Below are 25,859 nucleotides of genomic sequence, written 5' to 3'. Positions count from 1 at the left end.
CTACGATTAATGGTACGCAAAACCTAAAAACAATCTCCCACCATCTGATTTTTGATGGACATAATTCTCAAAAATCTTAAATTCAAAGAAAAAGAAACTGCAAAGACTTGTAATAGCATAAAGCTGTAGACATAAAGGTGTTGGTTAAAGACAGGAGTTTGTTTCAACCTGAAGGCTGAACAAGCCTGCACATACTCACACACATCCACACAAAAGATGTTGCCACACAAAAACGCAATGTACAATTACTTTGTGATACAATACCCACACATTAGCATAATAAAGAACAATATGCCAGCTTAGCACAACTCTAATGATAGACCGCTGAAAATAGTCTCTCTCAGCTGAGGTACGAGGAACTGAAACTGCGTGTGAACTTGCAGTCGAGCAGACAACCATTCACGAAGCACAATTTGATAAACCGGTGAAGAAAATTGTCACTATATTAAACAGTCAATAGTCTCAGGTTATAACAAAAACCAAACGATCTTCTGTTTTCTAAGAAACACTGATTTGATTTGCTCTGATATTTTGCCATTTGAAAGTCTGTTATCACAGCAGAAGCAGCTCATCCAGAAAAGGGATGTGAGGATTATACACATACATGTTATTTGTGCTCTGCTGCATTTTACATGACAGCTCCCTGACACCATGCGGATGGCTGCAAGCTAGTTTCTAGTGAAGGGGGCAGTTTTTTATTTTTTATTTTCTCTTCCAAAGCAGCCTTTGTGTCTGCAGCACATTGCTAATACAATGCTAAATCATAAATCAGATTGTACCCATGTACAATAACATTACGATGACCAGCAATCGATTTAAATAGTACATTGTGTTTAATTTGTTGTTTAATTAGATCTAATGTGTGTTGGTAGTGTCGAGATTTTTGCCGTATCGATGGCAAAAGTGTGTAAATAAATAAAGACACAACAACGAAGTGTTAAAGAACACTCTTTTGTGCAGAACTACTTCCTTCCGCCACGGATTCGAATCTCAAATGGTCCTTGATTCTGATTGGTTCCGCGTTCGCAGCCGTTGTAAATACTCAACAAATATACACCTGTGACCGTATTACAGTACATTAGTATTACTGCGCAACTGTTTGAGATTCTTTGTTGCTGCATGTGTTGCTTGGCAACCTCTTTGGAACTACATTGCTTGGCGGAGGAATACATGTGTTATAGGGTGTTTATTTTATTAATAAAATAAATATTAAAATGAACATTTTTATGGAGTAACCGTTTTATAAAAGCAATAAGCCCCTTAAAGCCGTGTTATACAGTGAATTTAGAACAGCTAAGGGGGGTTTAGGCACTTTAGCGGGGCTTTATTTAACAGTTGAGCCCAAGCATCCGTTACTAATTCTAAAACGTCACTTTAGAACTAGCAACGAAAGAACACTGAGTTGAAGCTTTGAACATTTAAGCTTAATAGAGAGAGAGAGAGAGAGAGAGAGAGAGAGAGAGAGAGAGATCGACTAAGCAAGTGCATTTACGTTACCTGCATCTAGCTGATCAATCATATATTCATAATCACAAAATCAGTTTAAATGTACGCAGAGGAAAGCGATATCTTTGTCTTTGTCCTGTTAACAGTCAAGGGGATTTCCCATGACAGCGCAAGTCAATGCATTTTTTTCAGTCCCTTTCAATATAAAAGTATTTGCTAATGACTCACTCGTAAAGACATTTTGCTGCCATCTAAAGGTGTGAAAATGTAACTAACTTTCAGTGACGTAATAACATATCACTAATGGACCCTTTCTCAATACCAAATACAGCATGTTATTTATATATAGCCTATTTATTTATATAAAATATATTTTAAATATAAATAATATATTTATGTAAAATGATATTTATTGAAAAAATATTTAAATAAACAATATAAAAAAATTAGCCATTATAAGAGTACAAGAAGTCTGTACAATAGGAAATAAACAAGCAAACAATTCAGTGTGATATATATATATATATATATATCACACTAGACCAAAAAAGAACCAGACAGCAACCAACATTCCTGTTTTGTTTCATTCTGTTTCAGAAGGCCAATCAGTTCTGTGCCAGTACCCAGCACCACAGATTGACATGTTCTCCAGTGGCTCCTACAGCCACAGCAAACTTTGACCCGCTCCCCACTTCCTTCAATCGCAACCCCCCACCATCCTTGGCACAACCTACTAGTGTGCTGCTGGAATCCAGTGAAGTGAGACCACTGTGAAAAATTCATTCCACAGCTTCTAAAAAGAGCTTTGATTCTGAAACCAGGAGCGCTCGAAGTCCCGCTGTCCTCAAATAACCTACATCTACAAACCAATCTGCACTGAACAGCGATATGCTGAGATTGAGTTAATGACGGTCTCAAATCAATGTAGCCTGCTGATCTGTACAGACAAAAGGAATTAGAGCAGGATAGAAATGGCTGATGATCTGATATATGAATTAAATTGTTTATATTACGGCCAAAATAATACGAAAACACGGAAAAGGTTTGCAGGTATATGGCAGTAGGGATTGGGAATCATAAGGGAAAAAAATTCAGGCAAAAAAATCTGAATGATACTTTTGATTTTTAAGGGATATTTCACCGCTGGAAAGATGAATGTGTATTTAAACGTACAGTATGTAATTTTTTTCGCCGCTAGGGGGCGCTAACCTCTTTACAATAACAAAGGCGTAGTTTGATGACGCAACATTTGCTAAGAATTATGGATGTTGTCGTCAACGTCAAGCCGACCGATCTAATAATGTTTATGGATGACTGAATACATCAATGTTTTTATCATGACTGTGATATGAAGCAGGTCGGGATTGCTAAGAGACAGCTATCAGCTCCACACGCGACACGAGTCCTGCAGATATAAAAGGAATATGGACATTTCATTCTACCGAACTACACGCAAGTGCAGAATTACAACTCACAGGTCAGTTTATTAGACAAATTAAACTTGTGAGGTAACGCAGCGCTGTTTCACTTGGTCTAGCATTACACTATCACACTAAACTGCATTTGAATGTGTTTAAATTTATGTGTTAGTTTGTCTGTATGAGACTAGCAGTAAGCTAGATCAACATTAGAATAACATACAGATCATATTCTAACATTTTATCGTTGTTGAACTATATAACATTGATTAGTTTTATGTAAATGTGCTCACCTGTTTAATGAAGTACATGTAGGATCGGTCGAAGTCTCGGACGTGGAGCTCTCGTTTATATACTGTCTATGGGAGCTCTAGGCATCTCGAAAACGCAGCGCTGATATTGATTTTTTATCCAAAGTCTGCTTGCCATGGTCCATAATGTTTGAACGAAACAACAACAGCGTGCAAATAGACATTGCGAACTACACAGTTGTCCACGTCTGTCGCTTTGGTTACAATCAGAGGGCTCTGTTTCATAGCTCTGGTTGCTATGGCAGTACGAGCGGAAACCAGGGACAACGCGGATATGACGCCATTGACGGCGACAAAACGGAAATAAAGAAACGGGACGTGTCTTCGAATTAAATTACAAATTTCTCCTGGTTTTAAAGTTGTTGGAAACAGTCGGGATAATGTAAGTACACAACTAAAAAATATATATAACATAGATATAGTGATTTTTGCTATTTTTAAAGCAAAAAAGTTACATATTGTGCCTTTAAATTGGTTCATTTATGTAGTAGAAATGTGAAATTATTTTAGAAGTTGGTGCCTTCTAGACTGAGAAAAGCCAGAAAATTTATTTTTGGCTCATGTGGATGAAAGAAAACAACTCCCAGAATGCACTTGCTTCGCTGCCCTATGAGACCACTCCCAAGCCACGCCTACCGGTTACAGAGGGCAGTATCAGAAGAAATGATACAACTAGGCTACTAGTTGATTCGAAACTGAAAAGACGCTGTTTTATCGTTAGATCCCACCCCCTATGGGCGGGTTGAAAACATGCGGAACGAGCTCCTACTACTGGCTGTAGTCTCTGGCCAAAAAAGCCTCCGATGACGCAAAATGACGATTTTTGTGTCATCAGAGGGGTTTTTTTTCCAGACACACAATACAGAAATCTCTCGTCTCAGGGGGACATGAGGGAGGGAAGCACAGTCATTCGCACAGGGTTTATTCTACTGATACAAAGCTAAATGCTAATCGGTGAAGTATCCCTTTAAATACTGTTTCTTACAGACATTAATGCAATCCAATAATTAAAACTATATATTTAACACAATTTAAAAAATGTGGTACCATGGTTCCCTTTATTTACTCATATGAAATAAAAAGAAAGGAGTGGTGATTTTAACAGACGGACAGACAGACCAATAGATTCAGATCATCTTAGTCACATGAACGGCATCATAAGAATTATTCGTTTGGAAATCAGATTGCACCGGTTGCACTGTACAATATGTTTCTGTTTTCTCAAAAAAGAACCAGCTCAGAGTCATTTGCTCACGAGTAGGACTCCTGTACATCATCACGAAAATATCATTCAGTTCCGTATTTTTACAAAATATGGAACCATTTTTTTCTGTTCCCAACACTAGATGGCAGTCGTTGTGGCAAAGCGCTGGGTTACTCATCATATAAACATTGGTTTTCAGGCTCTAGATTGTTTTAGAACATTAGCCATGCATTACATAGCGATCCCTGCCTGATAGACTCTGTCTTTCCTTCTCATTAAACAGGTCGAGAAGATTCAATTAAGAATATGTCAAGGGGCCTGAGGTGCTTCTTATATATAGCTTAACTCCAGTTGGTAAACAACTCCTCGCCTGTTTTCCTGGTTTGGTTTAAACTCAAATCTCAGAGGACACACTAAACTGCACCAACAGTGACTACACGAAAGAAAGGAAAAATGCACGTAGAAGCCGAGGGTCCCCAGAAGCCCTCTCGTGCATGTATAAAGGATTTAAAGAGAATAAAATGCAGCTAATTAAAATAGTGTTTCCATGAGATGGTAATGAGGTTTTTGTTACACTTGGGTGGACGTCCTTACATGATGTAGTTCTAATCCCACTGAGTCAGTGCTCTTTGTCCTTGCATAGCTGGCAGCTATAATCCGCAAAAAAAAAAAAAAACTCAGTCAAACATAATTACCGAGCAGTCACATCTGCACATTCGGAAAGTCACCGCATTGCTCATCATCAACATCCAATTTTTCTCAAAAAAAACAAAAAAAAAACCCCACCTAACTGTGGGCAGTGTCTTCCCTTGGTTTGCGTCTCTCTCATGGCTGCGTTCTTATTGCCGACGTCTGGCTCATTTCAAATGAAGCATGTTGCGGTAATGAGCCCGTGATGATATCAGCCGTCATGTGTAACCAAACATCAGAATGTCAGCAGTTCTGCTGCAGGCTGAAGGTGAGGGTAGCAATAACGACGTGTTTTTGTAGGGCTGCCGCCCACTCTCTGGCGCATTGGGACCCTGTGTGCGCAGGCCTCGAGGGAAAGCTCCAGACGAGGGGGTTGCGGGATTGGACTTTCTCTCCCGATTGCGCGTTTGTGCAACTACGTAAACACAGCAAACTGATGATATTCAACACGCACGCATCATCTGCTTTACGAGCTTGCTTAAAAGTGCTGTGCAAACTAAAGACAAAGAGCATTTAAAGCCACAGGTAAAGTAAACATCCATAAACAAGGTGGTCAGTTTCTCAGGGGGCCGTAGAAACACATGCCTCAATCAGGTCAAAACGAAGAGGTGTCTCCTCTCCCCGGGCCGCTCGATCACAGCGGTAACGAGGTAGGTTAAAGAATACCGCCTACAGGCTTCTTTCTTCCTAGGCTTAAAGCTGCATGTGTGTGTGTGTGTGTTTGAGATACTGTGTGTTCTATCAAGAATGCAAACCGTTTTTTACCCCGTTACTGAGCCAATTACGGAGATAAAGTGGACTCTCAGGAACGGGAGTGCTCTCATTCCTAACATCTTTAGCCCTGAATCCGACATGACACACAATGAACCTGACACAATGCACCTGATTTGTCAAAAACACAATTCAAAGGCAGTGTGGGAGACCGAAAGTACCTTATACAATCAGATCGACCCATTTTTGGAAAGTTGTACAAAGCAATAAGGTCCTGTATCTATATTAGAAGTATACCATGTATGAACTTAAGAGGCAGAAGCTCTACAGTGTTAGTGCCTGAAATCATTTCCTTGCAGCGATTGTAAAATGTCTTATTTGCTTAATCCTTTAAAGACCAAAAATGACTTGGAATCTATGCCTAGTGTTGTATGAAGTAAAAAATTGTAAAAGGAAGGAAAGTATGGTTCATTTTTAGAGAGAACTATGAAGTGATGCAGCAATAAATGTGGTTTGGTCAAGACTGTACCTGCATCAGGATGAAGGTAGTGTCTTGTCCAAAACATTTCTTTATTATTTACACATAATAGATTTTTATATATACATATATACGTATATATATATATATATATATATATATATATATATATATATATATATATATATATATATATATATATATACTTTTCTTTTTTTTTAATTATAGGGATGCCCTCCTATTGTGATTTTGGCTGATACAGATACACTGATAAGTGCCCATGATCTTCACCAGAGGTCTCTCCACCTGACTCCTTTGCTTTCCCATCATGAACTACATTTCCCATAACTAACAGCCTGGACTCATTCTTCTCTCTTGGTAGTCCATCGACCATGTCGATGATGATATGTTTGCCTTAATAAGCTCTGTGTTTTCACTCATTCATTGCAAAGTCTTGATAGTGTCACACTGCATTTATGAACGCTCCCTCTTTGCTCCAGTTTTATGGTTCTGTCCCGTTTCCTGGATTTCCCTGTTTGCCTAGCCTGGAAATCCAGACCCAAATCTAAAAGAATAAGGGTCTGGCATCGACTAATGAAAATCGCCCAGCTCGAGGGGCGGCACCAACGCTGTCGTCATCTGTTTAGCTCGCCTCTGGCCCGCCTATATCAGATAACCTGATGTGATTGGTGCAGCTCGGATACAAGGGCATATTTAATGAGCATCATTACTCGACGCCAGAGTAACTCGCTGAGCAAATTCAATGTGCTCTCGCGAGAACTCTGGATTTCCAGTGTACTGTTTGCCTATATCTATTGTTATTGTTTGGATTTTCTTCCCGATGGTTTTGACCATTGCCTATCATTTGGATTTCGATTGTGGATTACCATTAATAAATGGCTGCGTTTTGATTTTCAACCTGTCTGTGAACCCACAGTTTGCGAAGGAATAAAATGGAAATACATTTTGAGATTTGCAAAAGATTACATTTATTATAATGTAAAAAATAGTTATTTAACTATTTTGTAGATTAACTTTGAGTGCATTGAATGACAGCAAAAGTCATTTTAATGCAATTCTCTACAGTAATATAAATGTCAAAAATCTCAAATTTCACCTGATAACTAAAATTATACCAATATATTGTGCATTTTCAAATAAAGTATCTACTGTAACAATCAAACAACTGCAAAAGGCGTCTAAGACACTGTCAGTGGCTGATTAATCCTCATTTTCTTCTGCTCATTACATAATCTGTGCTCATAAACCAGGCTAAAATCATCTGAGATCTGCAGACCTGTTCATATAATGTTCTCAGCTGGTTTTCATATGGATGAACTAAGGCTGAATCCGAAATCGCCCCCTATACCCATAAAATAGGCCGATATTTGAGGGGACAGCCATTTGTAGTGGTGTCCGAAACAATAGCAGACGTTATCGAGTGCACTCATTCAATCCCACATTGCACCACAAAGACGAGTGTACAACCAATGTACTGTATACGCTCAACGGCTGTCCGAATTCACTCACTCGTTTTCATTCACTCCTTCAAGTGAACAGTGTTAGTGGAGGAACGTAGGGAATAGTGAATGGGAGTTTAGGGGGCTATTCGGATTCAGGAAGTGTTAGCCCCAGCGGTGGCTACGTAGATGAGTGTATGTGTGAGCATGTAGTGGTGTTGGGCAGTGGCGAATCACACCCCGCCTACAGCTCCAGAGTGGGGCATCAGCAGGGTCTCCGGGTTGATTGGTCATGGCACTTCCTGAGTGCCAGGCAGAGAAGGATGTGACAGTGTGAAGGGACGCACTCTAGGGAGGGGTGAGAGAGACAGTACTAAATAAAGTCACAGGTCTCTGCACTCCCTAAGCCACTGTGCACGAAACAAGATGAATAGTGTGTGCGCACATCAAAATTGAAATTGATATATTTTATATATAGCAAAAAAAATAAAATAATTATACATAAATACATACACACACACACACACACATATATATATATATATTTTTTTTTTATATATATATATATATATATATATATATATATATATATATATATATATTTATATTCACAGATTATAAGATACAGAAACAAGCAATATCATATGTAATCATATGTAAAATAACACGATCACCAACATTAAACAGCATATAAAATCAAAACTGCCTAATGTTAATGAACGAAATGTTGTAACTATTTTAATTGTGCTACATAAATAATTTATAAAAAATATATATATTTTAATTGTACTATATATATATATATATATATATATATATATATATATATATATATAAAAATATTATATAATGTATAATTAATATTTCATTTATTATAAATTATGTAATATTAAATATATTTTTTTTATAAATGAAAAATTTGATCAATTATATCAGAGGTCTTCAATCCTGCTCCTGGAGGGCCACTGTCCTGCAGAGTTTAGTGCCAACCTGCTTCAGCACACCTGCCTTTGAATACTCAAGCGATTCTGAAGTGCTTTATGAGCTGATTCAGGTGTGTTTGATTAGGGTTGAAACTAAACTTTGCAGGACAGTGGCCCTCCAGGAGCAGGATTGAAGACCTCTGAATTATATTATACGTAATACTATTATACGTATTATATATTATACGTTTTTCAATTGTACTATATATTAAATATTACATAATTTATAATAAAAATCTACACATTTGTTTTTTTCTTCAAAAATATTTAAAATAACACTAAGAAGTTTTTAATCCTGCAGGTCTCTGTACTCTGTACACTGGAATCTATCTAGTTTTCTCAATGGTTCCATCTGTGCTATGCTATATACAATGGCTCATGAATAAGACTATTTCAATGAAAGATTAAGCACTTTTACTGAAAATTGACCTTGAGCCTGGAAATCAACGCCTCCATCTTCAAAGACGACGCATTCAAAGGACGCTCGCTCTGTGTATGTGTGTGAATGTGCACCTTTCTTTGGTCTGGGCTCAAGTGTGGAGGTGTGGAGAGAGCGGACAGTGGATCTGTTTGGTTTCGGACTGTTTATTATTGTCTTCAGCTCACTTGACTCTTGACAGAGACAGAGTGAGATGAGCAGAAAGGGGAGGGTCATTAATCATGAGATGGAGGTTGGGTTCTGAGCCAGACTTGTCCATAGCATTGGTTTCTTGCCTCTTTTGTCTTCTACGCTGAATGAACGAGAGGGAACACGAGGGAACTCTGGATGATCAGTCAACATGCTCTCATGCCTCTACTGATCACAGAGCACTCAGACGGAAAACAACACAACGAACAAGAAACATAAGCCTCTCACAGATCTCTATGGCTCTGTTTACACCTGGTATTAACATCTTGAGTGATCCTATCACAAGCGGTCAGGTGAGATCTCAAAAGGTCCTCCGGTGTGTATAAAATCTCTTCAAACAACTGTCATTTTTGTTGGCAAATAAGTTTTGTCAGCCAAAAAAGAAAGAACGATACATAAATATATAGGCTGATGGAAAACACTATGTGTGTGTGTGTGTGTATACATATATATATATACATATACATACATACATATTATATATATATACTGTATATACACACACACGTATGTATGTATATACATACACACACATATATATATATATATATACATATATATAATTATATATATATACATACATGTCAATATTAACATAATTATTAAAAAATAGGTTTATGTTTATATATTGTCAATAGTTAGTTAATGTTTGTTCATATTAATGATTAATATATATATATATATATATATATATATATATAATTAATATGAACAAACATTAACTAACTATTGACAATATATAAACATAAACCTATTTTTTTATCAACACACAAATTGACTAAATTAATATTAACCTTGAACAATAAAATAATTAATCAATCAATAAATGTATTCGCTGAAACCTAATGCTAACAAATTAATGTTAACAAACTGTAAAGTGTTACCATTGGATCACAAGACACAGCGAACCCCATTTACAGTACTCCTGTATTTACCGTAGCACGGGCCACTTTTGTTTAGATAATCTGAGACGATGTTAATACCAGGTGTAAACAAGGACACTGTTGTGCACGTTCCCACCATTTGTTGCAGTCTTCAGACTGGTGACATTACAAGAGCGCAATACCTTAGAAACTGGCGAGAACAGCACACTCGGATCAGAGGGGGAAACACGTCTGCGTCGGATGCCAGTGGTACCCAGATGTGGAGCCTGCAGCTGCTGGCTTATTAACTCTTCTCCTCTGCACACCTGTATGGAGGCAAGTCTGTCCTGACAGCCACTGTTGGGCCTCGCTGGGTCTAAACATGCAATTGCACAGCAGATGTTGTCGCATTTCACACTTTGTTGAACAAATATTTCACAGCTTTGAGAAAAGGCATGGGACGGCTGGCCAACATCGGGTGGAGAATATCCGCTACCTGTAGCCTGCTGATCACACAGATGGCTGAAGCCACAGTTTTACAACCCACTAATGTCATTTAAATCACACTTTGACAGGAATTATTATTGTAAACGTCAATGAGACATCTTTTAATATTCACCTTTTAATCTCTTACTGCCATTTCTTGCGGATTAATGTTGTTTTCTAAAAATCGGTAATGATGCGGTAATCAATTAATTTCTCCAAATAAACAGCAGAAACTGCCAGTGGTGGTAGGTTGCACATAGCTGAGTGGTTTGTTTACTTCCAAGTTCTGTTTTCATGATGCTGATTTTTAATACACAGGGAAAAAAAATAGCATACAGAAAGTATTTTAATTATGGAGCTTGGGGTGCAGAGAATGACATGCATAATTTCTCATAATCTCCTGTGTTGTGTATAGAAATATGTATTTTTTTTTTAATAAAAAAGTCAAGAAAGGAAAGATATTACGTGTTTTTTTTTTCCCTATACAAATTGACTTTCCTTATTAACTCCTTTATCATTTTCCTCTATGAGGCGAGGATATAGGGATTGTAATATTATCTAGTTTAATATATTCAGCTGAAAGATGGTGCTCAGGGGCCTGTGCAGGAGCTCATTCTCTCCATGGGTGCTATTTAACAGGGCCAAACTCAGTATGTATGCTGTGGACCAATATGCCATCCAGTGTGTCAGCAGTTTGGAGTCTCACAGGGTCCCTGATTGTCAGAGAAAAAGAATAGAAGACACTGGCCTGGCAAAACAGAGGGGGGGTTGTGCCCGCTGATAGTACTGTTTATCAACATGCATTTTGTAAGTCTGTTCTAAATGCTACGTGGACGATGCAGCAGACTTGCGTTATCTGGCGTACTTTACAGCACAGCATTGCTCCACTACTGTGGCACCTGAATCAGCTCTTTAAAATGCCAAAAATGTGTTCAACTACATTGTGTGTCTGGATATGTGCCCAGTTATAATGCTCTTCTCCATCATTCGAGCATCATTTGACGAATTGCTGCTGTCATGATCAACAGAAAATGTATAGAAACATCTTTGCGCTATTACTTCCTGTGGAAAGACACAGTTAATTGTGTTGTTTTCTAAATGAGGTGTAATTTATAATAATTTACATAGAAAGGAGGCTTCTTAACAACAACAAATAGACAATGACTTCATTTAAATACAGTGGAGGGCTATTTAAGCACCTAAAGTGAAAATAGTGATCGATTCTATTTACATTATGTAAAAATAGCAGTATTTTCTTTGCACTAAGTGTAGTAGTTAGATGCCATTTATCCTTATGAATAGTGGAAAATACTATTTGCACCTCAGTGTTGTACATTAAATTGTATGCAATAATAACAGAGTGTAAATCATTATGTTTATTAAAACTATTAAATGGATTGGTTTGCTTATCACTCAAAGTATGACTTAAGATGACTCGAAATAAAACACTTTTTTTTTTACTGACCACTTTTATGGTACTTTTTCATCTTTTTTGAAACTTTAAAACCTTTTTTCCAAAAAAGTGAACAATTCTCCCAAATCATCCTTTTGTTTTCCAGGGACATCAGGAACGTCATACAGGTTTGGAGCAGAATGGGTGTAAGTAAATGATAGAATATTCATTAGTGGATGAACTATTCCTTTAAGAGGCATGAAATATAAGTTTGCACCAATATAGAGTTCCTAAAGTTCATGCGAATGGCACAACACAGCAGGAGTCATTACGTCTTCCCACTGTTTTCCTGCATCAAAACCCAACTGACCTCATTTTCTGGACTCCTGCTGATTTGCACCAGGCTGCAGATGGTCATGCAGGGAGAATATTTGTTGTGTTGTTGTACACAGAATCTTTTATTTCATTGACTGCAGCTTATAATATTGCTTATACGTGCAGAGCGTGACAACGGCAGATGAAGCTGGGCCATCAGAGGGAATGCCTGACTCAAACAGGCCGTAAGCAAAGACAGCCAATCTCCTCGACAATTTAGATGATCGTAATCTGTGTCGTAAGACTACGGAGTTGGATAATGAAATTTTGTAATGAAATTTAGAGAAATGTGCAGAGCTTGTAATGGTTATTGATTGTACAGGCTTTAAACTCAGTTGGGTTGTTTAAGTATATGTAAGGGATAATGTACAGTCAGTCAGTTATTATCACAAAATTAACCCAGACAGGGTGATTGAGACCCCAACATGAATTCGGAGATAAAATGCAATAATGACCAGCTGACTGTAGACTATCCATCTTATTATATGGGTACTTAAAGGGTTAGTTTCAAACCTGTCGTTCCAAACCCGTAAGACATTTGTTCATCTTAGACACAGATATTTTTAATGAAATCTGAGAGATTTCTGTACCTCCATTGACAGTGTACACAACTTTAAATGTGAATGTAAATGTTATCAGAATTTTCATTTTTGGGTGAATATAAATAAATATATATATCATTAAATTTTGTATATACAGTATACACACATTTAAAATAATTTGGTAATTTTTTTCACTAAGATTTACAACCGTATTTGCATTTTATTGGGTTTAAATATAAGATTTTTTTTATATACAGTGCTATGCATAAGTTTAGACACCTATACTAAAGTTGACTAAAAAGAGGAATAAAAAATCATCTTTTGGAAACTGAACTTAATGCCTTAATTTAAAAAATTAGGAAAAATCCAACCTTTAAGGACACAAATTTTCTTTGTGAATGAATAATGTATCGTAAATAAATAAATGTTCTTCCTTAAAATACAGGGTGCATAAGTCTGGACACCCCTATGTTAAATTCCCATAGAGGCAGGCAGATTTTTATTTTTAAGTATTTTTTTTTATTATTTTTTTAGGATACTATGCATCCTGATAAAGTTCCCTTGGCCTTTGGAATTAAAATAGCCCCACATCATCACATAGCCTTCACCATACCTAGAGATTGGCATGGTTTTATTTCAGTTAGCCTAATAGCTAGTTTGATTTGCATTGAGAGATGATCTTATGGAAAGTACTCCATGCCAATCTCTAGGTATGGTGAAGGCTATGTGATGATGTGCGGCTATTTTAATTCCAAAGGCCAAGGGAACTTTATCAGGATGCATAGTATCCTAAATTTTTTTTTTTTTAAAATACTTAAAAATAAAAATCTGCCTGCCTCTATGGGAATTTAACATAGGGGTGTCCAAACTTATGCACCCTGTATTTTAAGGAAGAACATTTATTTATTTATGATACATTATTCATTCACAAAGAAAATTGGTGTCCTTAAAGGTTGGATTTTTCCTAATTTTTTAAATTAAGGCATTAAGTTCAATTTCCAAAAGATGATTTTTTATTCCTCTTTTTAGTCAACTTTAGCATGGGTGTCTAAACTTATGCATAGCACTGTAAGACACCATCAAAACAACTTTTACAAAAATTTTGTCATAAATTTATGACAGCTAAATGTAACATTTTTGACAAGCCAAACATAGCAGTATCTGAGTAACATTTACTTTTAATTTATTTAAGCCACAAAATAAACTTTCCATAAACATTCCATAAAATAAGTATAATGAACAAAGCCAAAAGAATTTCGAACATTTCATAATTACCCAAAAATCATAGTTCACCCCTTACACACGTTTTCCCGTCCGTCAAAAGCTTAGGCTGGCTGTCGGTTGGAATATTGCAACTAGAAAAGAAAAATCAATATAGCACAAACATCGATGTCTGTCAAAAAGATAACGTGCACAATACACTTTAGTATTTACGAGAAGCAGAGGTCCAGTGAGTACACGCATTTCCTGGAAAACCCACACTACCGGATGTTTTGAATGTGTCATCGCTTTCCGAGAGGAGGGAGAAAATGGCGGCCTAAGTATTTTCAACGTGTCTGTCAGAGATGGCTTCAACTTATCTGTCAGAGACTAATAGAGAGTAATACATAACATACAAATATCCGAAAGTTGAAAAAATACCCAGCATGCCCACCACAAAAATCTGTAGGATGTTGGTCATTTATTCTTCATTGATGAATGAGTCTGACAAACACTAGAATGTTTACATGTTCCTCCCTCACAAACATTTCATGCACTAAATAGCTCTGGCGAATCAACTTTTTTGCAATTTCGGATGAAACTGCGCGCTTCTCATGCACCAGTGCGATCTGTGGACATGCGTGACAAGGCCTGACGGAGGGGGGCCGTCTCCTACACTTTCCTGACACTTATATAAATGAGCGAACACACTGAGAAAACTTGAGAAGGGAAAAACAAGTCATTTCCATGTATGAGACATCTCATTTTACGCCTTCCTATCAGTGTCTGGCTGCCGAGATCTGTGCGCGTGTGGGCTGAAGTGCTCGTGTCAAAAAGAGGGATTGTATCATCTGTCCTCTGTCCTTCTCTCTTGTTCTCTGTTATTCATGCCATTCAAACGGCCCTCCCCTCCAGTGGCTTGCTCAAGCTTGAAAGTGAAAGAAGGGAACCATGCAAGGCATGTTTTTCCTTCTCTCCTTCCTGCCGTAAAGGGCTGAGAGGGGGCGATTAGTGTCTGCTGTCTCTCAGAAAGTTACAGCTTGTGTACCAGGAGACACAGGATGTTACCACTTGACAGATGAAAAGAGAGAAGAAAAGCTTTTTGGAAAAGGAGAAAGACAGGAAGCATGATACAACGTATGAATATGTGACAAAGGTGCAAGCAATCTGCCGGGGCCTTGTGTTGCTTGTGTTTAAAAAGCTTTCTGGGGAGCTTGATACACTTTGACTTCGCAATATGCACTGTATACACCCAAGCATCTTCTTCTAATTTACAAATTTGGCTATTTCATCTACACACATTACTGCAAGTACATAAAATCAAGCCTTAGTACAGAACACTATACTAAATACTTTTTACACAGTGATTCCTACACTACTATTAAGCAGCACTACAAAAACAAACAGTGCGACCAATGTAGTCCAAATTATTCCTGACAAATGAATCTTATGAAGCAGATCTTTTAACGAATCAGAAATATACTGTGCGACCAGAGTAGTCCTATTATAAACCGATTCAACCAATGTAGTCCAACTGATTCCCAAACAAATGACTGTTATGAGCCAGTTCTTTTCAGTAATTTGAAAACATATAATTTGAACAGTTTGGTCAAAGTGATCCCTGAGGGAGATGAACCAGATCTTTTTAGTGAATCAAAATCATACATGTACTGTACAGGTTTCTTTTCTTTTTTTATTAACTTTTTATAGCTTTAATAATTAGAGATTAATAACAATAATAATATGTTACCTTTTTGTTAACCATATTGATACATAAGGCCAATTATTGGATTTCATTGATGCGGAACCAGGAGGAAACTGAACCATTACCGTAAGATTTTCCTCCCCAATCCTATACTTAAAGTTATTTTATCACTTATCACTGATTGTGATTTTTCCCTGTGTGAGCATATGGTGACTCCATATTTCAAGTCATTACTTCATATTGGCTGGACTTTAAATGGCAGCAGATGAGATACTTCAGCCCAAGGACTAAAACCAACACAGACTGGTCAAGTTCCCGCAAGCCGTCTTTCCTGCTCCTTCATTACAGAAAAAGCCGGGACTAATTGCACGGACCCCATGCCATCTGATAATTACCCTCAGATGTTGCCTACCCCCCCTTTAAAAAGAAAATGAGCTTGAGACATCAGTTACTCTTGCCTTGGAGGCATCTCACAACATTATGCCAACAGATGTCAGGCATTGCCACCACCAGGCCCCCGGGTGGCAAGACAGACCGCCGGCATAGTGGCACTCGTACCGAAACGTTCATCTCCTGGGCATATCGAAACTACGATTAGAGACAAGCCACTGGTGGTCAGTATTGGTGGGAGCGAGAACATTAATAAACAAACAAACTAATGCAATGAAAACAGAAAAACACCTTGGCTCCGGGCACACAGATGGTCTCTATAAGGGTGTGCTATCTCACAAAGAGACCTCAAACAAAATGCCCAGCAGCCCAGTAAAAGGACTACTGCACATCTGGCGGCCCACCCAGCACTGGGCTAACCCGGCAATTCACTGAAATGAAATCAACATACTGGGCCCATCTGTCACATTGTGCACTGTGCCCTTTACTGCATTGGGGAAGATAGGCTGTATTTTTTTTTTTTTTTTTTTTGAGGAATAAGTCATTACATGAGCAAGTATTATCTAAAACAGAGAAATAGGCACTATATATTATGTGGATACATAATCCATGGCTCCAGACTGTGACTAAAGTAGTTATGGAAAAAAATTGTGCAGCAATAATTTAACATGTAGTTCGTCAGTTATAATCCCATTCGTTAAAAATGCTTTTTTTTTTTAAATTGGTCTTTTTAATGAGTCAGTCATAATAATAATTAAGGAAAAAATATTCAAAATCATTTTAGTGATCATTTTAATATAAATTAATATACTATAAATAGTAATGGTTTTTACAATATATATATACATTGTTTTTTTGTTTTGTTTTTCTCAAAATACATTATTGGTTATCAATTACAATGACATCACAACTGTAAGGTTTAATCAACTAAGGGAAACAACAATTAACATTTTAAATATATAATATAAACAGACCTGATTCATGAAAACTGCCTTCATGAAAGTGTGAGCAGCTGATGGGAGCTGATTCTCCTTCTTCCCCAGCTATTCAATAAACATCAGCAACACTGTTTAACAGAAGGATGCCCTAACATGGCCAAATGCTGAGAGGTTTTGTTTCAGTAATGGAGGCAGTACAGGCAGGAGAGAAGAAAGAAAGATGCTCCAAGATCAGCATTCATGTCAGAAAGTGTTGAAGTGGAAAGAGGTGTCACGCCTTAAGCACTTGACCTTCACATGACCAAACTGAGAGATATAAAAACCCAGAGACAGCTGACTGAGATCATTCGCTGGAGAAAAGAAAAAAAAAAATCTTGATTTGGCCCAAATCAATTTCCATAACTGATACCATAGAGAAAAGAAAGGTCATGGCCAAGTAAATAAAAGGTTTTAGTTGATGATTCACTTGATTCTGTTCAGCGTATGTTATGGCTGCAGGCAGAGGACAGCTCTTTAAAGGATTAGTTCACCCAAAATGAAAAATCTGTCATCATTTACTCACCCTCATGTCGTTCCAAACTCATATGACTGTCTTTCTTCTGTGCAGCACGAAAAGAAGGAATTATGAATAATGTCCTGGTCACTCTTTTCAAAGCAATTACAATCAATGGCGACTGAAGCTTTCAAGCTTCAAAAAGGTTGAAAAACCATCATTTAAGTCTAAGAAAAAAATCATAAACATGGGCTATATTCTCATATGCAATACACATTTTATGATAGATTTTATGTAATGAAAAGACCTAAATCTAGAGCGACGCTCAATTAGTGAACAAATCATTCCTTGCAATCACATATTTTCAACGAATTTGGCTGATCCAATTCAAAAAAGGTTTTAATGATACCTTCATGAATCAGACTGATCCATTCAACTCACTGACTCAAATGATCTGTTCGTCTGAGTTCTTGAGGTAAGAGCTCACAGGAAGGGAAGAATTTCAATAAATAATGATTTACATGTTTGTTTTGCACCAAGGTTCGAACATTTGTAATGGTTCATTTTGAATGAACCACTTTCTTTGAATAAGATGGAAATCTACTGAACGTATCTGGAGAGCTCTATAAACAATGCATACGTGACCACATAAAACAAGGAAAAATTTGAACATACTAAAATGTTAAGCAGTCAAAGACAATTGTAACATAAACAGGAAAGAAGGAATTATGAATAATGTCCTGGTCACTCTTTTCAAAGCAATTACAATCAATGGCGAATGAAGCTTTCAAGCTTCAAAAAGGTTGAAAAACCATCATAAAAGTCTAAGAAAAAAATCATAAACATGGGCTATATTCTCATATGCAATACACATTCTATTATAGATTTTATGCATTCAATTGTAACATAAACAGGCTCAACAACAGTCTTTGTGCTTTTTAAGCAAAGTGCATTTGCATGCAACCGGCATGAATGGGTCTGGTAATTAGCAGCAGTGATTAACCGGTCAGCAGTGGAGGCCCGTGTGGAGGCAGGTTGATCAAGCCCCCCCCCTCCCTGACCCTCCTGGAGCCTTCACTGCATTCTAAGCAGCAGCTAGTGATTAACAGTGACACAATACTCCCGCCCTGTTGACATGCCAGCAACCCCTTAAGAAGAACATATTGCCTCCCTCGCTGCTACAGAGATGTGGTGCATTTAAGCACTTTGTCCATGTAATATTCACTTCTAACTAGCATAACTTGTTAAGTGTCATTTACAGAGATGAAAGGCTTTTCTGTGCTACGCATTTTCTATTTTTTTTTTAAACGATCTGATAAAGCAGCCTTGTCTGAATCCCTGTGCCATTTTTTCTTCTTATTGTGTGACCATACGCCCCCACAAATCTGCTCAACAAGCTCCCCCTGATGTTCAGAGCAAGGTTTGGTGAATGTTCAATGGAGCTTTGATTGCATTGAATCTAATGTTCCTTACAGGTGTGCAGACAGAGAAATGTGCCTGGAATTATATTACCCATCCCTGCAGGAAAAACACTGAAAAGGGACCTTTAAACCAGCGTAAGTGGGTTTGCAGGTCTTAAATCGGGTCCTGCTGGACTCTCAACCTCGTTGAGCTGGTGTACAGCGGGTTTAGCACCCAAAACACCTGTGAAACAAGCAAACATGACCACAGACATTAGCTGGATTTATAGTTTTAGCTTGTGACTATAAGTAAAGTTCACCAAAAAAAAAAAAAAAAATCAAAAAATTCTGTCATCATCTGATCACCTTGATGTCATTCCAAATCTGTATTACTTTCTTCTGTGTAACACACACACAAAGGTATATTTTAAAGACTTTTGTCCATAAAATGAAAGACAGTGGGGTTCAACACAACACTGGACTCCATTGACTTTTGTATGGACAAAAAAAAAAAAAAAAGCCATCCAAAAAACAGAAAAACAAACCATCTTATTTGGTGTTTCACAAAAGAAAGAAACTCTTACAGGTTTGGAACAACGTGAGAGTTTTGAAATAATACATCTCAGATTCACAAATATATTCTTTCCCTTACATCTGCTATAAATATACAGTTTACCAATCATTGAGAAAAAAGGGAATACATTTAAAGGGATAAGTGGGGTTTTTTTTCCAGCATATATAAACCAGCACTTGGACGTTTAATACAGTTTGTCCTCCTGAAGAAGAGAGCAAAGCCAGCTTGATCTGCGTCTCTGTACAGATTCACACCACGGAAGTCAACCGCTCAATCTGGCTTGGAAACGCACTACACAAACTGCCTCAGACTTCAAAGCGTGCTCTTAGAGACACACTAAACCGCAGTTAACGTTCAGGTGAAAGTAACTAGAAGTCAATTACATGACTATAAAAGGTAATAGGAGTGATTGCACTGCCACCACTCTGATACTGCCTCCCGTGTGCCGCCACAGCTTCTCTCTCCCTTTGTCGATTTAAAGCACTGCTGTAATGAGAGTGATATGGCAATCAGGCAGCTTAAGGAGCCAGTCAGCTACTGAGGAGTATTTCGTCTGTGTTTGTGTCCAAGCTGCTGGGCTTGCTGGGATGATTACAAGAAGCCAAACGGCGCTCGTTTCATCAGCATTCCATCAGAGTTTCTTTTTTTTTTTGGGCCAATTTCAACTGACTTCCTGCTCCAGACACATTGATGTCGGAACACAACCAAGAGGTGTTGTTTTCGGTTTGTTATGCAGGGGTGTTTTGCAGCAACCCAATGCAGATAGGCAAGCTGACTGGTGAGTATATGAATCCTTTTTAACTTCACAACTCTCATTTTTATAATCTTTTCCAATTGAGAGCCGTTTCACCCAATGCTGAAGAGGTTCTGGCAGCACTTCTATGATAAGGGACCGTTTCTTTGAGCAATGCCCATGAGATTTATTGGACCATTTTCAGAAGTGCAGGACCTAAAAATGGGTGCCTAAAAGGAAACCAAGCGATGATATTTTGGCAGCACACCCAAGAACCATTTCAACATTAAGACAGCTTGTGAACTTTAAAAAAGCCATTATAGAGTAAATTTCATGTCTTATAAAATGACATAAAGCAATATCCATATTATGTAAATCAAGTACAGTTGGTCATTTAAAATGAAAGGTGGTCATCTTTAACGTAATAGAGGGCCATTTAATTTAATGCAGTAAAAAGGGCATCTATGATGAAAGAGTGAATGCAGGCTGGATATAAATGATAGCTATCAAACTGCCCTCACTATTTTAATAGGCATGTAGAAGAACACTTTCCACGAAACCGGTCCCTCTGTCCTCCTGCCCAAATCTGTGGCACACTTATTGTGTTCCTGCCTTTTCCTCTCCCGTTCATGGTCTGATAGCATCGATTGGCTGGTCAGAGCCAGGAAATTCCAAAGAGACCAAAATAATTACAAGGAGATAAGGCTATCTACTGTAATTAACCACTCTCATCTGCCGGCATGGGCCAAGGTTCCTTTTAGGCAGGAAATAAATTATCCTTCAGAACTTGCCACCTCTGAAATATAGGAACAATTAAACTAGAATTAGTTCTGATCCATGGTCCCCGCAATCAAAAAAGGACATATTTCAACCATAGCATTATGGCACTATTACACGACTAATTGTCAACACTGTGTGCAATAATGAATTGTATCATAGATGGGAAGGGCATGAGCACAATTACCCACAATTCATTATATTAGTGTTTTTTTTTTTTAAACCTGGGGTACAAAACCAGCTAAATGGAAGATATACAGGACAATTTGCATGAAATTAGCAGAAGAAAAAATTACAAACCTATTTTTTAAAAATAATTATATAAAATATATAAGAATTATACAAAAGTAATCTGACAATACTGTTTTTATAACAGTAAAATATTATTGAAATATAATTAAATATATAATAATGACATAAAATTATAGATTTGTATATGATGTATAGATCTTTTTGTCATTCATATTTGTTAAACTACAACCAATGTCATATTTCCAAAAATATTCTTGGTGCAGCATGAACAAGAGCTGTTGTTTATTTATTTACCTCAATTACAGACAATTTTACACTGAATTATTACAGCATAAGACTTCATACCCCTTGGTGAATATTTTTATAATTTTTTAAAGAAACTTTCTATAGTCTTTTAGCTTTGAGCAAAGCTATCAGTATGCCTTTTCCTTTTTCCCCATGTTGAAAACAACTCAATGTTTGGGAGAGGAAGAATTTTAATAAGCATACGGTAACCCCCAAGGTAATTAGCTAGGGGATCAAGAGCAGCAAAAGCGCTTGATTCCTCGCCCATTTGAAGGAACGTTACAGCGTGTAGCTGCATTAAAGACAAGCGTGCAGCCAGCCAATAGGGAGAGGGGCTGCTCGCCGTACCCCGTTTAAACCTGATGCTTTCAGCGAGCATTTCTAATCCATTTGTCTATCTTGTTTCTTTATTTTTCTACAGGGACAACCTCTTTTGACTGCCCCGCCCTCTCAGTCTTTTCGAATTCCTGAAAATCATCAATTCCCAAACTGTTACTGCGCCTTCAGAGGCAGCGTGGAGTGCTTGGCATGCAGAGTGTTATACTGCAGTAAACAACAAGAGAAACTCCTTTGAGCTATTTTGACATTTCACCATCAAGTGAAATGCAAATGGATGACCCTTGGGCAACAGTACTCTCTTTCCTAACAGGGTTCAGATGCTGAACAAGGGCACTATTGGTGGGAGCGGCTCGACCAAACAGAATTTCAGCTATCAAGATTTGTGCGGATAACAATGACCCCTTGCTAGAGTTTAAGATGTCAAAGTGAATAAATAAGATTGCGTCAATGTTTACACGGATATGCATGGCTGGTTAAGAATTTAGAGATATTTTGAAAGCAAAAGGGTGACAACGCTTCTTTTAGTTCGTCTTTCAATATAACTCAACGCTTATATGCATACATATTATGGATCCTTCATATTTCTGACCAATATCATACCAAAAATAATTGGAAATGAAATTGTGGGCACTGCCATCAGCGACATTCCTTCAGCCCATGACAAGAGGTCAGAATGTGTCATTGAGGGCAGCGTGACCAACTACGCACACTGGAGAAGCAGGGTGAGACTTCTACCTGACAGCTGGGTGGTAGCAGACAGACAGGCCGAGCATGCTGGGAAAAGCTTTGGTAAAGGTCACACTAGGCGAGGAGGGACAGCTTTGCTGCTTGGGACTGGGAGAGATTGATCAGAGGGGCAGAGGAGCCAAGCCGTCATCCCGTTCCACTTGGCCACCCCTCCAGTAGCCCAGACAGAATATTTTTAGCTGCAGGGAGAGCGTGACAAGTTGCTAATATTTTAGAAGATGGGCGTGCGACACTGACTTCAGCAGTAAAGAGCCATGTAAAGGAGGTGAACATGCGCTCTCGGCTATGGTCAGCTTGCACGGGTCAATCGGGTCACAGACACAGTCTGTGGTCTGCTGAGGAGGGCTATTTTAACACTTAGCAAGGCAGATCACAGAAAGATCGTTCTAGCGGTGGATCTTGCCAACAAGCACAATCTCAATGAATCAGACAAACTGACATCTAACACAAGCATGTGTCTTTTTGGGCTACAGAAGTGAATGATACCTAAAATTGTGTGGCTTGGTGAAGTGTTTCAAACTAAATCACATTTCAAAGCTACCAGTCTTATGGTTTTACCAGGCGGATGATGAAACGGACAAAAAAACATAACAAATAAATAAATCCCACAGACGGGCATTACAGGAGTGACTCAAACAATATTTTAACAGCCAGAACAAAGAGATTTTAGGCCGTGTGTCTACCAAAGCGTTTTTAGCCGTACGTTTTGTACATCCGTTTTGGCAGCGCAGCATTTTTTTCAATTGAGACACTTTGCTTGTTATGATACGGAATATCCGCGAAAGTGTTACTAGTATCTCATTTCACACATATTTTGTTTCTGTGTTGATTCTATATTAAAATGTCGATACAATGCAACGTATTTTCTCTGGCTCTTGTTTTAAATTATTTTGTTCCGTTATTATGCTTGTTGTTGTCATCTGTTGACGTTGTACAAGCAGAATGTGGCGATTGGTCGATGTGGTATTAGTCCCGTCCCTCCTCCACTGTGATTGGACGGTTGGGTAAAAAGTGACAGTGATGAGCACTGCGTTTTACCCAAAGTTGAACATTCTTCAACTCTCGGCGACCTGTAAAAAACGCTGAACTGAGCAGTGCTTCATCGTGAAAACACGCTCAGCGCCTCGTTACGCTCATTGCGTTTTAAAAACGCGGCGCTCCCATTGAAAACAATTGAAAAAATACGCCAGCCGCGTGAAAAAACGCTTTGGTGGACACACGGCCTTAGGATGGGTTCTTTTGTGCTGGGACAATAAGCAAATGCACCCAAAAAAACACCCTAGCAACCACATAACAACATTCTAAAAACAACTCAGAGCACTGTAGCAACTGTATAGCAACACCCTAGAAATGTGGCCATGAGTTTTACATGGAAAGCATGAAGACTGAACAATAGATAACATGAAAGAATAAAATAAATGATAGATAGATATAACGATAAATCAACAGAATGATCAGTAGATGGTAGAGAGAAGGATGGATGGAATGATAGACAGAATGATGGATGGATGGATGGATGGAACAACAGAACAATAGATAGAATGATAGAACGTAGAGCAATACATTAAATGATGAATCAAAAGAACGATAGAACGAACGATAGATATAATTTTTTTAACAAGTTAAAATAATGTTAGTTATAAACTTCGTCCTTTATCGGATCATAAATTGGGTTATAAATATTTTATTTTATATGTGAATTGGGATATTTTAATCAAATGCCAAGAGGATTATAAAGAAAGAGAGAGCGAGAGAAGTAACTTATCTAAAGTGTGTACAGAGTATTTGTGTAAGCAGCAGTAAACATGCATTGATTTGCTTCCTCCATCAAACCTATTTCTCTTACGGAACATTTTATACCCTCATAATATGTGTTCACAGACTGTCTCATAAACATCATCAGTTTAACACACCTTGATTATGGTTCAGTTCGCCTGCAAAAGAATCAGCTTTATTGCACATAAAAGCATACTATTGATTTTTCTTTTCTCCCCCAGCACTCTGGAACAAGACGTTGACGGAATACTATGGAACATAACCTGCAGGAGCGCCCATTTGATCAATATTTCTAATTGGAAACAGGCCTAAATGGTTCCTTTAGATGAAAACAAAGTTTCAACAACTCCTATAAGCATGGCTTCACACAAACAAGTACACCTCACTTTAACTATGAAGTTAAAGAGACAATAAAAAGACAACTCAGTTGTTACTTAGACCTACTTCTCCTAATGTTGTTTAAAACTTGTATGACTGACTTCCTCAGAACACAAAAGTTGAAGGGGTAATAATAAAAGTACAGGACTGGGGATGTCCAAAATGCTCCAAAATGATGAAAAATCACCCTACAAGTATCATAAAAGTGGTCCAAATGACTTGTGCTCTATGTTAAGCCTTTTAAAGCCATGTGATAGCTTTGTGTGAGAAACAAAATGAAATTGAAGTCGTTTTTCACTGATAACCATCCCCTCTAGTGAGTTAACCACTAAATTGAACACAAGAATCAGTCCAATACGTGAGGGAATCATTTAGACCAATTTTGTGAACTGGATTACCCGAATCATCAAAAACAAGCCAAAGAAAAAAAGAAATTACGTTCACAACAGTGGACTTATACTTCTCTAATAAAAAACACTCATCATAACTTGATCGTGTCTCTTCAGAAAATTTGGACTACACAATTCATGTGGATTAGTTTTACGATCTCTTTTCTGAAGTAACTTTTTGAAGTAGTTGCATATACTGTCAATGGAGGGACACAAATCTCTCAGATTACATTAAAAGATCTTCATTTGTGTTTCGAAGGTGAACAAAAGTCTTACAGGTTAGGAACGACATGAGGGTGAGTAAATGATTGAGAGAACTAACCCACTAAAGCACTAAAATTACCAACTGGAAATACAAATTTCAACTAAAACTAAAACTGAAATAAAAAAATAAGCCTAAATACACATAAACTAATAAAAATGAAAAACACACATTCATTTTCTACACATTTAAATAAAAAAAATATTCAATATTAAAATAACACTGGTGCTAGA

At 37.7% G+C, this 25,859-nt stretch overlaps 1 protein-coding gene across 1 annotated transcript in view; it reads right to left on the bottom strand.

Annotated features, from left to right (window-relative positions):
* rbfox3a (RNA binding fox-1 homolog 3a) overlaps nucleotides 1–1,563 on the bottom strand; it is a 347,427-nt gene extending 345,864 nt beyond the window's left edge. Inside the window, exon 1 of the mRNA XM_079851785.1 lies at nucleotides 1,498–1,563. The gene's annotated coding sequence lies outside the window, so the exon portion shown is untranslated. The remainder of the gene's footprint in view (nucleotides 1–1,497) is intronic.
* Between the last annotated feature and the right edge of the window lie 24,296 nt (nucleotides 1,564–25,859).

The sequence above is a fragment of the Squalius cephalus genome (assembly GCF_949319135.1).
Source record: "Squalius cephalus genome assembly, chromosome: 19".
NCBI lineage: Eukaryota > Metazoa > Chordata > Actinopteri > Cypriniformes > Leuciscidae > Squalius > Squalius cephalus.
This window is presented reverse-complemented; position numbering and strand designations above follow the sequence as displayed.